Genomic DNA, 13,707 nt, shown 5'->3' on the forward strand with positions numbered 1-13,707 from the left:
AGATGATTTTTTTTTCTTCTGATTTGGCACTGCTATGATTAAGGTTTTCATTGTTTAGGTTTACGCACAACTTGGCTACTTGGTGATGGTTATGAAAAGGTTGGGGTTTGGGTTAAAGAATATGTCAATTTCACAGTTCATGAAATAAAAAAATAGGACTGGACGCGCTCAACTCATATAGATACTCAGAAAGCTTTGAAGGCTGGGTGCTGGATCCTAAAAGTGAATAATCAGAAATGAAGCTACTATGACAGCATTCCAATTAGATTAGTTTATTGCCACACAACGGACATTTTGGGCCCTTCCTCAGCGTGTGCACAGGCAATTACAATACTCAACACACAGGTGGGTTTAATTATAGAACCAATACTGCACAGGTGGAGTTAATCATCCACAACTAGCCCTTCAATCCCAACGGAGGGGAAACGTCCGTTGTGTAGCAATGAACAATCATATTGGAGTGCTGTCCAAGTAGCTTTATTTATGACAGTCCATGAAATCCAACCTAGTTGTTGATACTATTTATTGTTGGCATGTTTTCAGTAATAGCCATTCAATGTGTTTACAGTCTGTATGTTGTACCTTTCATTGTTAGTGGCAGGGTCCACCATTCATGTGCTGGATTTAAACTGCCTTCAAATGTACAAGGGCTTGACAGGAAAGGATGCAGCATGTAATTCAGTGTGTTTGCCTGTTATTTGATGTAATCGGTGTATTAAAATAGTCACATACTTTGACGACCCATCCAACCACCAACCTCTTCCTTATGAAGTTTTGCATAGATCATGAATGTCGTTTTCAGCATTGTTTGACCACGACCCTTGGGGCCCACCCAAGCGAATGCAACCCACTAAGGTGCCCCGACTCAAGTGCAAAACTTCAATCTTGTGATAACATGTGGTGGCGCGTTATTATGGATCCCAAGTAACTTCTAGGCAAGTCCTGCCCTACGAAGCAGCTCGATTGGTTGGTGTTAGGAATTGATCTCGGGTGGTTAAGGTTAGGATAGCCTATTGGTCAGGGGATAGGACCTGAACAAATCAGGTTACGTTACCTTGCGCATGCATGGACGCCTGGCCAATAGTAGTGTGTGAATGCTATTGAAGGGCGGGTCTTGCCTAGAAGTTGGGGGGGGTTCCATAATAACGGGGTGGTGGCACATATGCGCTTGATGCTAACTGCACAGGTTCCATTTGCTGGGGAAGGCCATGGCTTGGGGTTGAGAGTTCTGGCCAAAGCTTTTAAGTGGACTTTGACTTTAAAGTTGTTTTTACCACAGCTAATTTAAGAATAATTCTGATTTACGTCAAACATCAAATGGGCTCGTTTCATGAATCAGATGTAGGGTTTTCTCATTTCTCTTATTCAGTTTTTACAAACTAATCATTCTTCAATATTTACTATTACTTTTTTTTCCAACCACTTTAGTGCACCCTTTTAACACAAAATTCCAAAAAAGATTCAATAGGTGACAACATAATACACATTCCATGATTAAATTATCTTATAATACGTGCCCTATTCTCAAAATAAGTCACATAGATGAGCTGCCAATACTTTCATCAATCTCAGACATATGTGCAGAGGACAAATATAAGAACACTTTCCTGCAATAGTTTTCTGTTAACCCTTGTGACAGGATTGTATTCTAGAGCGTTATGTCAATAGCAGTTTTGTCCTCTGTCACAGCGCTTGTATTCATCAGTTAATCACTGCAGGTTATAGGGCATTCTACCTGCGACATGCACTTACACATACTGTGTTAACCAAAACATACACTCCACACTAATGATTTCTCTTGTCTGGCATTTGATTGGAAAAGAAGAAGAAACCCTATTGATTGGTTGTAGTCAGTGAGAAATCCCCATAACAAAGCGAGGATGTACTAACTGCAGGATATCTGAATTCCAGTAAAAGCCATAAAAGACCACTATTGGCCACATTTATCAGCAGGCTACTGCCGTGTTTGCGCTTGAGAAATATCTGCTTCATAACTCGATCATTGTGGAAAATTAATTTGTCTGTAGCGGTTAACGATTGCCGTTACGGAAATGAAGTACATTCTGGTGTATTTTGGCTCGGTGCATGGCTACAGAGAGAGGGATTGGCCATTGAATAGTGGGGGCCATGTTGACACTTAGTGGGACATAGATTTCCTACATCAGCCATTCATTTGTTGTTATCCTGCAGAGAGCTGTAATGAATGAGAGGAAGAGTGGGGGAAATGGTTCACCAGTGTAATTTGTCTCTCAAAGTGGTAGGGGGTCAGCACAAATGTGTATATGCCACTCTCTCTCTCACTCTCTCTCTCTCTCTCTCTCTCTTTACTCTCCTAGCTTCCTCTTTTTCCTCTGCTTTTTCCCTCTATCCTGTAGCCACGGTAGCAGTGTGCCTGCAGGGATGGTGAAGTCTGTCTCTAACTTTTGGTGCAGACGGAAATATCTCAACCACTACAGGATGGACTGCCTAGAGATTTGGTTCAGACATTCACAATTTCTACTTCCACTCATTCACAGCAGTGACTATATTCAGTAGTGGTCAGTACCCTCTAGTATCTCTCCGCTTTTTTTCACTTTTTACTGTATTTTTCTTTCCATTCATTTCTATTCATACAGTTTTTTTCCCAAAACATACATACTGTACCTCAGGCCTCAGGTGCGACCCTGCACGTATATAGCACAGATTAAGCTGTATATTCAAATCATATTGCTTGTAACTTAGGGGAGACCAGGGATAGTTATAAAATGTTTGACATTTCTGTCTGTATCTTGGAGCTTACTCTCAAGCACAAGAAATAAGATGTTACAATTTATCCCATAGTCGGGGTTAGTTGTACCATACCCTGCGTTGAAGAGTAACATTATTACAAAACTTTTTTACCTGATGAAACTTTCTTTTTCTTTCTAAAATGTGTCACAGGATGCTGATTATGTAATATGTGTAATAAGGACTAAACAGAGCATGTTTAGTGTGAATCAGATCATTCAAAACTTGTTCCTGATTGGAGAAATTGGACGTGTTACAACTGACCCATGATAAAACTATCTGGGGACAGTTGTTGTCTCCCCTACTTAATACTAATACTTACACATAGGCGACTGTATCTTCTCAAAGAGTAGCAGCTACTTGACCAAAACCTAGTATGGATCAAGGGAAGTACTGTGCCAGGATAGGCCTGACAAGCCGGACATCGGCTTTGCCCCTTCACAACAAGAACAACTTGTTACCTATCAAGCTAATGTTACACGCTGAAAATGTCAAGTTTTGATGATAATTTGGATGGTGCAACAAGGCAGGCCTGCTTGGTTCTTTTGGGGAATGATTGTAAAGATTTACAAGGAATATGTTTAGGGCATTTCCTCTCTAACTGGGACGTTTTGGGACCGATTGGTGGGTTTGGTGGAATTGCTGTGTACACGGGGATACTCTGGTAAGAGCAAATGAGGTTTAGCAATGTATCCAACTAATTTATATAGCTTACGTTACTGTATTGTGTAAAGAGTTAACTTCATTTAATATTGTATGTGGCATTTTCTTTAGCCATTCCAGAGCTAGCCCACCTACGGGCAAATCTTCCACCAATATTTTACAGAGGCACTGTCGTGGCATCCCGAAATTAGCGCTCAAATCCTCTTCTGTGGTTGTTGCCACTGTAAAATGCCATGGTGACACACACAAACAGACACACACACACACACACACACACACACACACACACACACAAAGTGAGAACAATACCAGCGTCGCTGTCGCGGCTGGTAATGTTTTTCATCAGTCTGTATGTATTAGTAACAGTGAGAAGCCTGAAAGTGCCATTATGAGGCCCAACTGGAAAACATTACCCGCTATCACTTGCATCCAGCATACTACTGTAAACAGAAATGCAATGCTTTTCATAATTGTTTAACATTTTGACACCAGAACATTGTTAAAAACAAATAGTTTGTGTTGCACCAGGGAGTTTAATTGAATGAAATTACACAGGGTGTAATATTGTTGCTAAAGACACAAGGTGTGAATATAAGATGATTTACTCTCTTTTATGTCTCTTACATACCTGTTTCCCCTCTTCTTTCTTCTTGACTTTCCTGTTGTCTTTTTTCTCTTTCCTTTTCTATTCCACTCTCCTTAAAATTGATGTCCGACATAAAGTCACACACAAGCACACTTATAAACATTTCCTCCAAGCAATGTCAAGTCATCCTTGATTATGTATGATCTGAAGGTGCTATAAGAGAGGGCATCAAGAGAAATGTGTGCGTATACTGTATGTAGACATGTAAGTGTGTGTCAGGACTTCAAATGTGTTACACATCTTTTTGACATGATTTAATGAAGAACAGTAACTACGTTTTCCTACTGAAGTGCCTGCATCTATGCCTTTTTTCCAGACGAAGGTACAAAGAGTTCATCAGCCTATTGTGGAGGCTGTGTGTGTGTGTGTGTGTGTGTGTGTGTGTGTGTGTGTGCGTGCTTGTATGTGTGTGTCGTCTTTTCTGTGGGTCTCATCTCTGATGAACAAACCAAATCCGATGACCAGATAACTGTAGGTTATAGTAATTGTAGGAGAGTGGAGAGGAACTGATAGAGAGACATATTCAGACAATAAAGTGCCTGTGCCAGCAGCTGTGTGTCTTATTGTTGGAGGGATAATGCACCCATGGGGAACATGGGTGACATTTCAGCTAGCACTAAAAAGAGGAAGGCGGCACCAAGCTTCTCAGGGTCAGCGATGGGATGTAATGGAATATGATTGAATGTGATGGGGGAAAATGGCAGTAATAGCAGTGTCGGTGCAGTGGACGAGGTGCTGCACTCACTCACATGAAATGATGCGAGGATACATGATGAAAATACATTCCAGCGGATGAACAGAAAAGTGTGTGAAACCAATCAGAGTGCTGATGAACGGACAACAGATGTGATGAATTCAAATACAATTTAAGAGAGACAACAGTAGAGAGTAGTATGAAAGACCGAAAATCTGCGTAAGGAGGTTGGTTGGGGGGGGTGGATGAGTCAAACAACACAGGACTTTCCCCCAGGAGACCGGGGTTCATGTCCTGTTCTTGTCCCGCGTGTCACTGAAACGTACATTTTGTAACCCCACCCACCATCTTTTCCTAAACCTGACTGTCCCGTTCTTGTGCTGCATGTCAGTTAAACGTATGTCCCGACCCAGAGCGTCAAAAAGTGACGCCGACCCAAAGTGTCATAAAGTGATGGCAAGAGTCCCGACCAAGCGTGGTTAAATGTAGGGATGTCACGAGAACCGATACTTCGGTACCAAAATTCTGAAAATTCTTTCCAGGTACCGGGGAATGCAATCCTTCCAGATCTGATGGGGGCAATATATACGCCTAACGTTAAAATTGTTCTAGACTGCCGTTAAATGCTGAAGAAGAACACCGACCAGCAAAACAGGAAAAACAGCAAATAGCCCCGCATCTCCCTGTACGGCTTGACCACATTCAGCTTCTAGCTTTACCGTACATCTACGGCGGCGGCTTTCACAACTTCATCTGGAACTCCCAAACCGCAAGTGAGTCTATTCTCTCTGCCGTTGTCTATCACAACCTAACGTGTTCTCTGATAGCGCTTGTTTTAACGGACCTCTATAACATCAGTTAACTTTCCCCCGGCCCGGTTCTTTGTGAAAAACAACAACGGCAGAGAGAAACAGACGTAACTAAACGTGCTTGCTGTCTGGGTGTTCCGGGTGAACCCATGAAAGACGGTACCGAACGCTGGCTGTGTGCTGATGCCAGGCTTTGAAGCATCGTTTTCGTTTTTGTAAATCACGCTCTCCTTGCCCCCTCCACTCCACACCATAACAGAAAGTTGAAACTAAAAGAAAACACTGAAAGAAGAGTGACATGACGCCCAATATTTATGTTTAACACACATCGACTTTAGTATAGAGTATCATGTACTTTTGTTGGTATCGGTACCGAATACTAGATTTTTGGTATTGTGACATCCCTAGTTAAATGTGACTCCAAAGGGTTAGACGCTAAAGGAGACTGTTTGCATCAATAACAAACGCCAAAGGCACCTGACCATGCGTCGCATTTTGACGCACTGGGAGGGAGAATGTGTTGGTTATTAGTTCTAAGTTTAGAGTTTACATTTGTAATATCCACGGCGTTACACTCCCAGGGTTGCTATGGTTAACTGGTCCTCAGATCTCTGCAGGGTAAATCCAGACAGCTAGCTAGACTATCTGTCCAGTCTGAGTTTTCTCTCGCACGACTTCTACCAAATGTTCTACCAAAACAAGTTCCTTCCTGAGGCTATTTTGCAGAGGCACCGTGGCTCCACCCAAGGCAATTGTGATTGTTTTAAAGTAATGCCAATAAACTAGAGCACGTTTTTCTGCCATCCAGGAATGCTGTGTGGACTAGCCAGACCTTCCTCCGCAGCACTGTAGAGGTAGGTCTGGCAATGCAAGACTACTACTAGATTCATGAAATGAGAGCATGAGGAAAACAACCCAGCAAGACATGACAAAGACTCTCCACATGCATCAGCATCCACCTCCAGGTACAATGCTTGAAAACTGTTTACGCTCTGCTTATCAAAGTGTCCACTCAGTCTGCTTCAATAACGCTTTTTCAAGATAAGAATGGAGCTGACAAAGAATGCTTGTCAAGGATAAACTGTGTATGGCCTCTCATACTGCTTCAAGAGGCATTCGTGTTTACAGGACATTCAGTCGAGGAATAGATCATGACTGGACCCACAAGCTGCACTTTGATGTTTGTCTGTCAGAAATTCAAAATAACTTTTAATGAGTGCATGGAAATCTAGTATGGAAATAGTTGAACAGTAAGAAGCTAGCAAAGTCTTTCAAATGAAACAAACACAAAGAAGGAGTGGAGAATGTACTTTCAGATGAAATTGCTATGATACAGGCTGGAGTTAGTCTTGTTAAAGGCATGCTATGCAAGATTTGTACCTTAATATATTATAACAGCTTCAAAGTCATTTTGATGGTGAACGAACTCGTAATAAGGCCAATCATCCCGATAGCAAAGCAGGGGGGACGCCGCTTGCAAAACCAGCAATGCATGTTTGGTAGGTGGCGCCCTGTCAAATCTCGCGAGAAGGGTGGGGGGGGATCAGGCCGTGAGTGCAGAGACGGCTCTGTATACGACAGTAACGATAAATACAAGTACTGAACAGCGACTCTAGGGGTCGCTGATTGACAAAAAACAGAAACTGCATAGCATGCCTTTAAAGGCCATTTGTTGCAATGATGTAATAACTATGAGGACAAGCATGCCTTGTTCTGTCGAGTGAGTCCTGAGGAAGTGGTATAAATGCATATACCTATGTGTCTCAGAATTCCGAAAAATGTGGGGATGTCCTTCGTCAAAATGTATGGAGCCATGTTCTGTCTTTGATCTATGGTGTATCTTACAGGCAGAAGTAAGTGTGACGGAACGATCCATAACGGCATTGTGGCACCTTCGATTAATAAACTAATCTAAGACAGAGGTAGTAGGAAGCAAAATGTGAACTGCACAGTACATCCAGATCACACATGTAACAAAAATAAATATCAATCAACTCAACTGTTAACTTGGCTTAACTGTGGAAAACTCATATCAACGTAAGGTAGTGATGGCCGGAAGATAACGAAACTCCGCAGCTTGTTTCAGTCCTGTGAAACGTTTCAATACACTGTGTCAGAGCCTGTGTCAAATGAGGAATACCACGTGGCTGATGATGCCAAAGCATATCATACATCTCTTGAATAAAAATAAAAAGATTACACCTATAAAACAACTCTTTGAAAATACACAGACAAACTAAGAACAGTAGGTGCAGTTCTACAGAATATGTTTCCTTGAGAGAGTACAAACGCTGATTTACCCTGACTTAAATAGTTTCAATAGTATTGATTTTGAAATGTTTGAAGTGTTTTTGTTTTGTATTTTTAATATTTTGGGCATGAACATGATCAAAGCATAGGTTTAGAATACAAAACAGCTGCTGTTTAAATAGCTACTGGGATCACATTTCAAAACCCATGTTTATTTAACCCTGATTTAAATGCACTTCAGCTATGTAAAATGAAAATCAATGGTGTGGATGAGTCACGAACACCATCTGCCAAGTACAGCAAAGGTGATTATAATAACAATGATGTGGATTGTGATAGTTATAATCACTTTGTGTGAATGAATTATCATATGTATGAAGTCAAAATCAAAAGAACATTGGAGCAATTACTGTTAAATGTTTGACTCTTGGTGGGTTGCAAGCTCCTAGGAACAAGGACATGATGATGATGATGATGATAATGATGATGATGATGATGATAATGATGATGAGGATGGTAACACTGATGATATTACCAATATAGTAAAGTATAGTAACTAGGGAAGTCATAACTGCGGCAGAAATGGGCCTAAATTGGTTTTGATGCATTCATTGAAACATTTAATTTCTGATAATTGATATTTAACTCTGACACTTCTCGATGATTAATTCCCCTCATTCCAGTTTCATTTGAAGTACCCTCGTCCATTCCAATTCACCAAGTATGAAGTATAATCCTTGCTTATTACTTCTAATAATCTCGTTCGACTCTCTGCATAATAATGACTTCCACCATTAGGCTGCAATTTTCCTCTTGTTGAATTACTCATTAAAGAGCTCATGTTTAGGATATGGAAAATGAAAGCATTCAGAGTGACTACAAAGAATGTATATAATGTATGAAAAAGTATGGCCTCTACGGTTGGTCTAGATCTTGAATCGCACCCTTAAATAAACCTGGACCACTAGAAAATTTTACCAACTGGTAAAATCCTGACGCTTGGTCAGTGTCTCTCAGTGTCAGATACCGACGCAGAAATCCCACTTTAGCGTCTGTATGGAACACTCTGGGCAGAGCAGCAGCTCGACTGCAGCGCTGTAAGATGACGTGGTATTAAAGGGGTATTAGGGGGATATTGGGAAGCCCTAATCTTCCCAATCCTTCCTTAGCCAAAAACTTTGAACATCAACAACTCCTCAGTCCCTCCCCCCTTTCTGCTCAATCCCAAAAACGGTCTCCTAAGCCCCTCTCCCCACAAGGGAGAATGAATGCGTGTGCATGAGCAGTGATTGACATGCAGTTAGACACCCCCCTTGGCCCTGATTGGTGCATCTGAACAGGGAGCGGTGGATTTTTGCAAATCGCACTACAGGCTGTAGGTGGTGCCAGAGGAGCCGGATCTATTTTTTTAATTACCTGTTTCATGTAGTTCTACTCGAACATAGGGTCAGTTTCAGCAAATATGACAGAAAGTTAGGGAGTTTTTCTCCCATCTCCTCAGCGCTGTGGAGGAAGGTCTGGCAATGCGAGACTAGTCCCGACCAAGCACATATATAAAATTATGCTAAAGGAGACTTTTTGCGTCAATAACAAACGCCAAAGGCACCTGACCGAGCGTCGCTTTTTGGGAAGTTAGAATAAAAGGTGATACTACTTCCTAAACTGCAATAGCCATGTTAATTTGTCCTGACTATGACATTAAATTAACATTTTTTGCTGAAGACCTTCTGGGTCCCCTACAAAGTCCTATGGATCTCATTCCACTTCCCCAAGGACCCCTAGAGGTCCCCAGGACAGTTTGGGAGCTGCCGTAGATGGCTTGAGGCTACCGAGGTTAGTGTGTATGCAGTGAAACACAGGGCAATACATCTCAATTAGAGATAGGGAAGCAGAGTCCATGTCCCTATGTGAATTAGGGCTGTGACCAGAGCCTCCATTGTGTGTGTGTGTGTGTGTGTGTGTGTGTGTAAATCAACCCCAATTCACAGAGCCCGTTGGCCAGCTGCTGTGCAGCAGAGAACAGGAGGCCTGTGTTCCACTCTTGCCCAGTCTTGATTGCCTGAGCTGGGCTTCCTGTCTCTCACCTAACCCTTAAACCCTCCGGTCCATTAACAGGACTGACACCTGAAACAGGAAGCCAAGCAACACACACACACACACACACACACACACACACACACACACACACACACACACACACACACAAACACACACACACTGTTCCCTTAGACCACATGTTTGGTTATAAGAGCTCTGAAATGTCTGTGGTCTGATGATAAGTCCCTGAATGTATGCACTGATAATGCACAACTCAACTCTGACACACTTTTGACAATGCAAGTTGCAGTTTACTGCAATGGATTGCAGATTGATGCTGTGGAAGCAGTTTCTTCCCACCTCACAGTAAATAATATAGGGGACGAAGCCCTCATACCTACAACTATTGCTGATGTGTACAGAACCAAAGGCCTGATCTTCCATTAGACAAAATGTCCTCATTGTGAAAGGCTCCACCTCACCCTGGTTCACACAAGAATAGAAGCACAAGAACACACATATTGATCCTAGCTTCCATCGCTCCATGTTCTTCCTTTCACTCCCTCACTGCCTCTCTCTGCATGCAACTGCTTTAGTGTGTGTGTGTGTGTGTGTGTGTAGTTGTTGTATAATCATGAATATAGCTTGCCCAGGAGGAAGTCTGCAGCAGAGTCAAGCTGGCAGTTATTAAAAAGAAAACCATCTAAAGGAGGCGATGCCAGAATACCTGTAGCTTTTGCGTGCTAACAACAAAACCACAGTTGTCTGTTTCTCTTTTATCCCTCTGTCTCTTTTTCTAGTTTTACACTACATTCAAACACTCTATTCTAACTTTAGACCAATGTTTTGGTGTCCTGTTGTGTAAAAGCAAGACTAGGCTTTTATTGACTTTGGAAGAAGGGTTGTCCTTCACCAACTTGGTTCCTCTGCTTCTTTCCAAGCTACATCTAGGTTAAATGGGAGCAACAATGTTCCTTACATTCATATTCAACCATTCTGCATTAGCAAAATATGTTCTCAATAAAACATGACTGCATCTCGTCGCAATTGAACGCAAGTCTTAAGTACAGTTGAAATTATTCTTCTAATATTTTTCACATGGCAACTTAATCAAATCAAGGAGTATCAAAAGTTCAAAATGTCACAATAGTGGGTGTTTTATACCCCAACAGGTTTGGCTTTATTGTCTTCAGAGTGGTGTCAGCAGTTGGTTCATGTGTCATGTGATTTCATAATTCAAAATAAACTCTAATAACAAGATACAGCGTACACATATTACAAACTTCCGTTTCATCTTTGGCCCATCACCTGGTACAAATGTAAAATCTCGGAAAACAAATAAGTAATTTGACCTTTTTCAAATATATATTTTTTTAACATATGAGCTCTAATACATTTTTCAGTAAACCTGCAGTTGCACGTAACACACCCCTCCTTCACTGGAAGTAATATTATCAAGCAGTTCCAGGTTATTTAGAGAACAAAAGTAATCCACTGAACTCTAAAAGAACTCTTTGTTGAACTGACTTGTTACTGTAACAAATAAATCATTTATATGTGTATGTATGTATGTATATATGCACTATGTTGTGTTGAATTCTTTGTTTGTCCTGCATTGAAAATGTTACTTAAGTAAACGTCTGTAAGTCTCATCAGGAAAATGTAGTTAAGTATTAAAAGTAAAGAAACATCCTCCCATTTTAGAAAGTGTAAAGGATCCAAACAGTTGTGTGTTTAATGGTCTAATCATTTCAGCTGGACTTGTAGGCCGTTATATTGTTGGCTAGTTTCATTTATAATAAAACATCACATTTCATAAACTACATGTGTTTTGTGTGCAGAAACCTTAATGTGTAAAGTAACTAGTAACTAAAGCTGTCAGATGAATGTAGTGGAGTAAAAAGTACAATATTTCTCTCTGAAATGTAGCGGAGTAGAAGTAGAAAGTGGCCTGAAAAGAAAAGACTTAAGTAAGGTACAAGTACCTCAACATTTGGACTTAAGTACAGTACTTGAGTAAATGTACTTAGTGACATTCCACCACTGGTGTGTGTTGTAAAATTGGTAAAAAACATATACATACAGTACATATTGATAATTAGCCGATGCGTTTAACCCTAGGGTGTATAGATATATAGTATAGTATAGATAGAGTATAGATGGGTTCTGAATCCTTGTGGGTCCTAGACACAATAGGCACTGCAGGTGTTAGACAGTGACACAACAGCCAAGCTTCTAGCCATTTCTCTCACTTAAGATCCAACATGCACTGCAGCTGCATTGTATTCTTAACAAAGAAATTAGCTTCACAACCAAGGTTTTCTTCCTTTATGATTGTTTAATAGTGAAAGAAAAAAAAAAAGACAGCGCTAAAAAGAAACCCTCACTCTTTGATTGTGAAGGACTGACACCAGAAGCTGATGCTAAGTGTTCATTTCCTCTGTTTAAGGCTGGATTTGCCCTTTAAAGCCTTTATTTACTTGTATTTTATCTGCCATTGAATATGTATGGCAGGTCAGGCTGTCTGAAAGAGCTGTTAACCCTGCGAGGCTTTCATTAGTCTGGTTTCACAGGAGAAATTGAGTGTTGCATGGCTCACAGTCAATGCTGCTTCACAGACTTTTGAAAGCAAAGCTGAAATGGTGTTGTTTCGGAACAGAATATAGTGAAAATTACAACAAGCTGAATATCAGCACAACATATTTAAAACCTCGCCTGGGTACAGGCGCCTCATCGCCTGCCCACTTCCACATTAGGAGAGTGAGTCAGAGGCCTGTACTTATGATCACTGATGAGTCCTGAGAAATCAGACAACTTCTTATACTCATAGCCCACAGGCCCGTTATGAAAATGATTCATACGAGTGCCATCTGATCTGCCACCTCTATGGTTAATGTTTGTTTAAAGGCCACATCAAGTGAAAAAAAAAAAACATTTTCCAGTGTTAACTCTGTGGCCCTGTGTTAACTGTTCATTTATCTCTTCTTATATGCTGAATTGATGTAAACTAAAAAAAAATGTTTTTACATTATAATCAGTCTGTTCTCTTCCTGTGAAACGGTTTCAAATGTTTGATGACTCATCCTACACTCGGGGCGTTTACTAATTTATGTCCAATGGAAATGTTTTTTTTAAGTCCCTCCCCCATCATAGTACTGTCAATCTTCCCATCCCTTGTCACATGACCAATTCATGTTTCTACAAACGATACGAACTAGCACTGAAATTGTTTTTTTAAAAAAGTGGCATGAGGCTTTTAAGTTAAGGCGTCCAAACCTCTTGGCTATTGCCTGATTACACACCTGAATCACGAAACCCGGTTCCAACTGAAATATTTTCTCTCTGTCGCTCCGGACAGCGGCAGACTCTTTTTTTCTTTCTCCCTTTTCTGCCGAGTGGCGCACGTGCCCGCTCGCGGTGTGAAGCTCGTGTCCGCGCTATTCTCGGACATGCACTCTACAATCACTGCTGATAGACGGCTTTTTGTACACGCTCTGAAACGGACGTAAAAACATCACACTTTCTCTGTAGTCTACCGTCAGCTAGCTATCGTAAATGTATGCTACTTTCAAAATGCCATATTTTCCCTCTGGGCTCACCAAAACGGACGTAAAAGCATATTAACCATTCACTGCATGTGATCACTAGTAAACATGTTACACTTGGTCTGCTAGTCTATCGTTCAGGACAAGACCCTGGAGCCTGGTGGTGGGGGAGGCGGGACAGCCTCCCCAAATTGTCTGCCCTTTCAAACTCCTCCCTGTGTGTCCAGGCCTCTTGGACACCATCTGAGAGAGTTTTCTCCTGTGCAGGACATGCCATAAGTCAGGAGAGGTGTGTTT

Source organism: Sander vitreus, chromosome 10, assembly GCF_031162955.1.
Source record: "Sander vitreus isolate 19-12246 chromosome 10, sanVit1, whole genome shotgun sequence".
Taxonomy (NCBI): domain Eukaryota; kingdom Metazoa; phylum Chordata; class Actinopteri; order Perciformes; family Percidae; genus Sander; species Sander vitreus.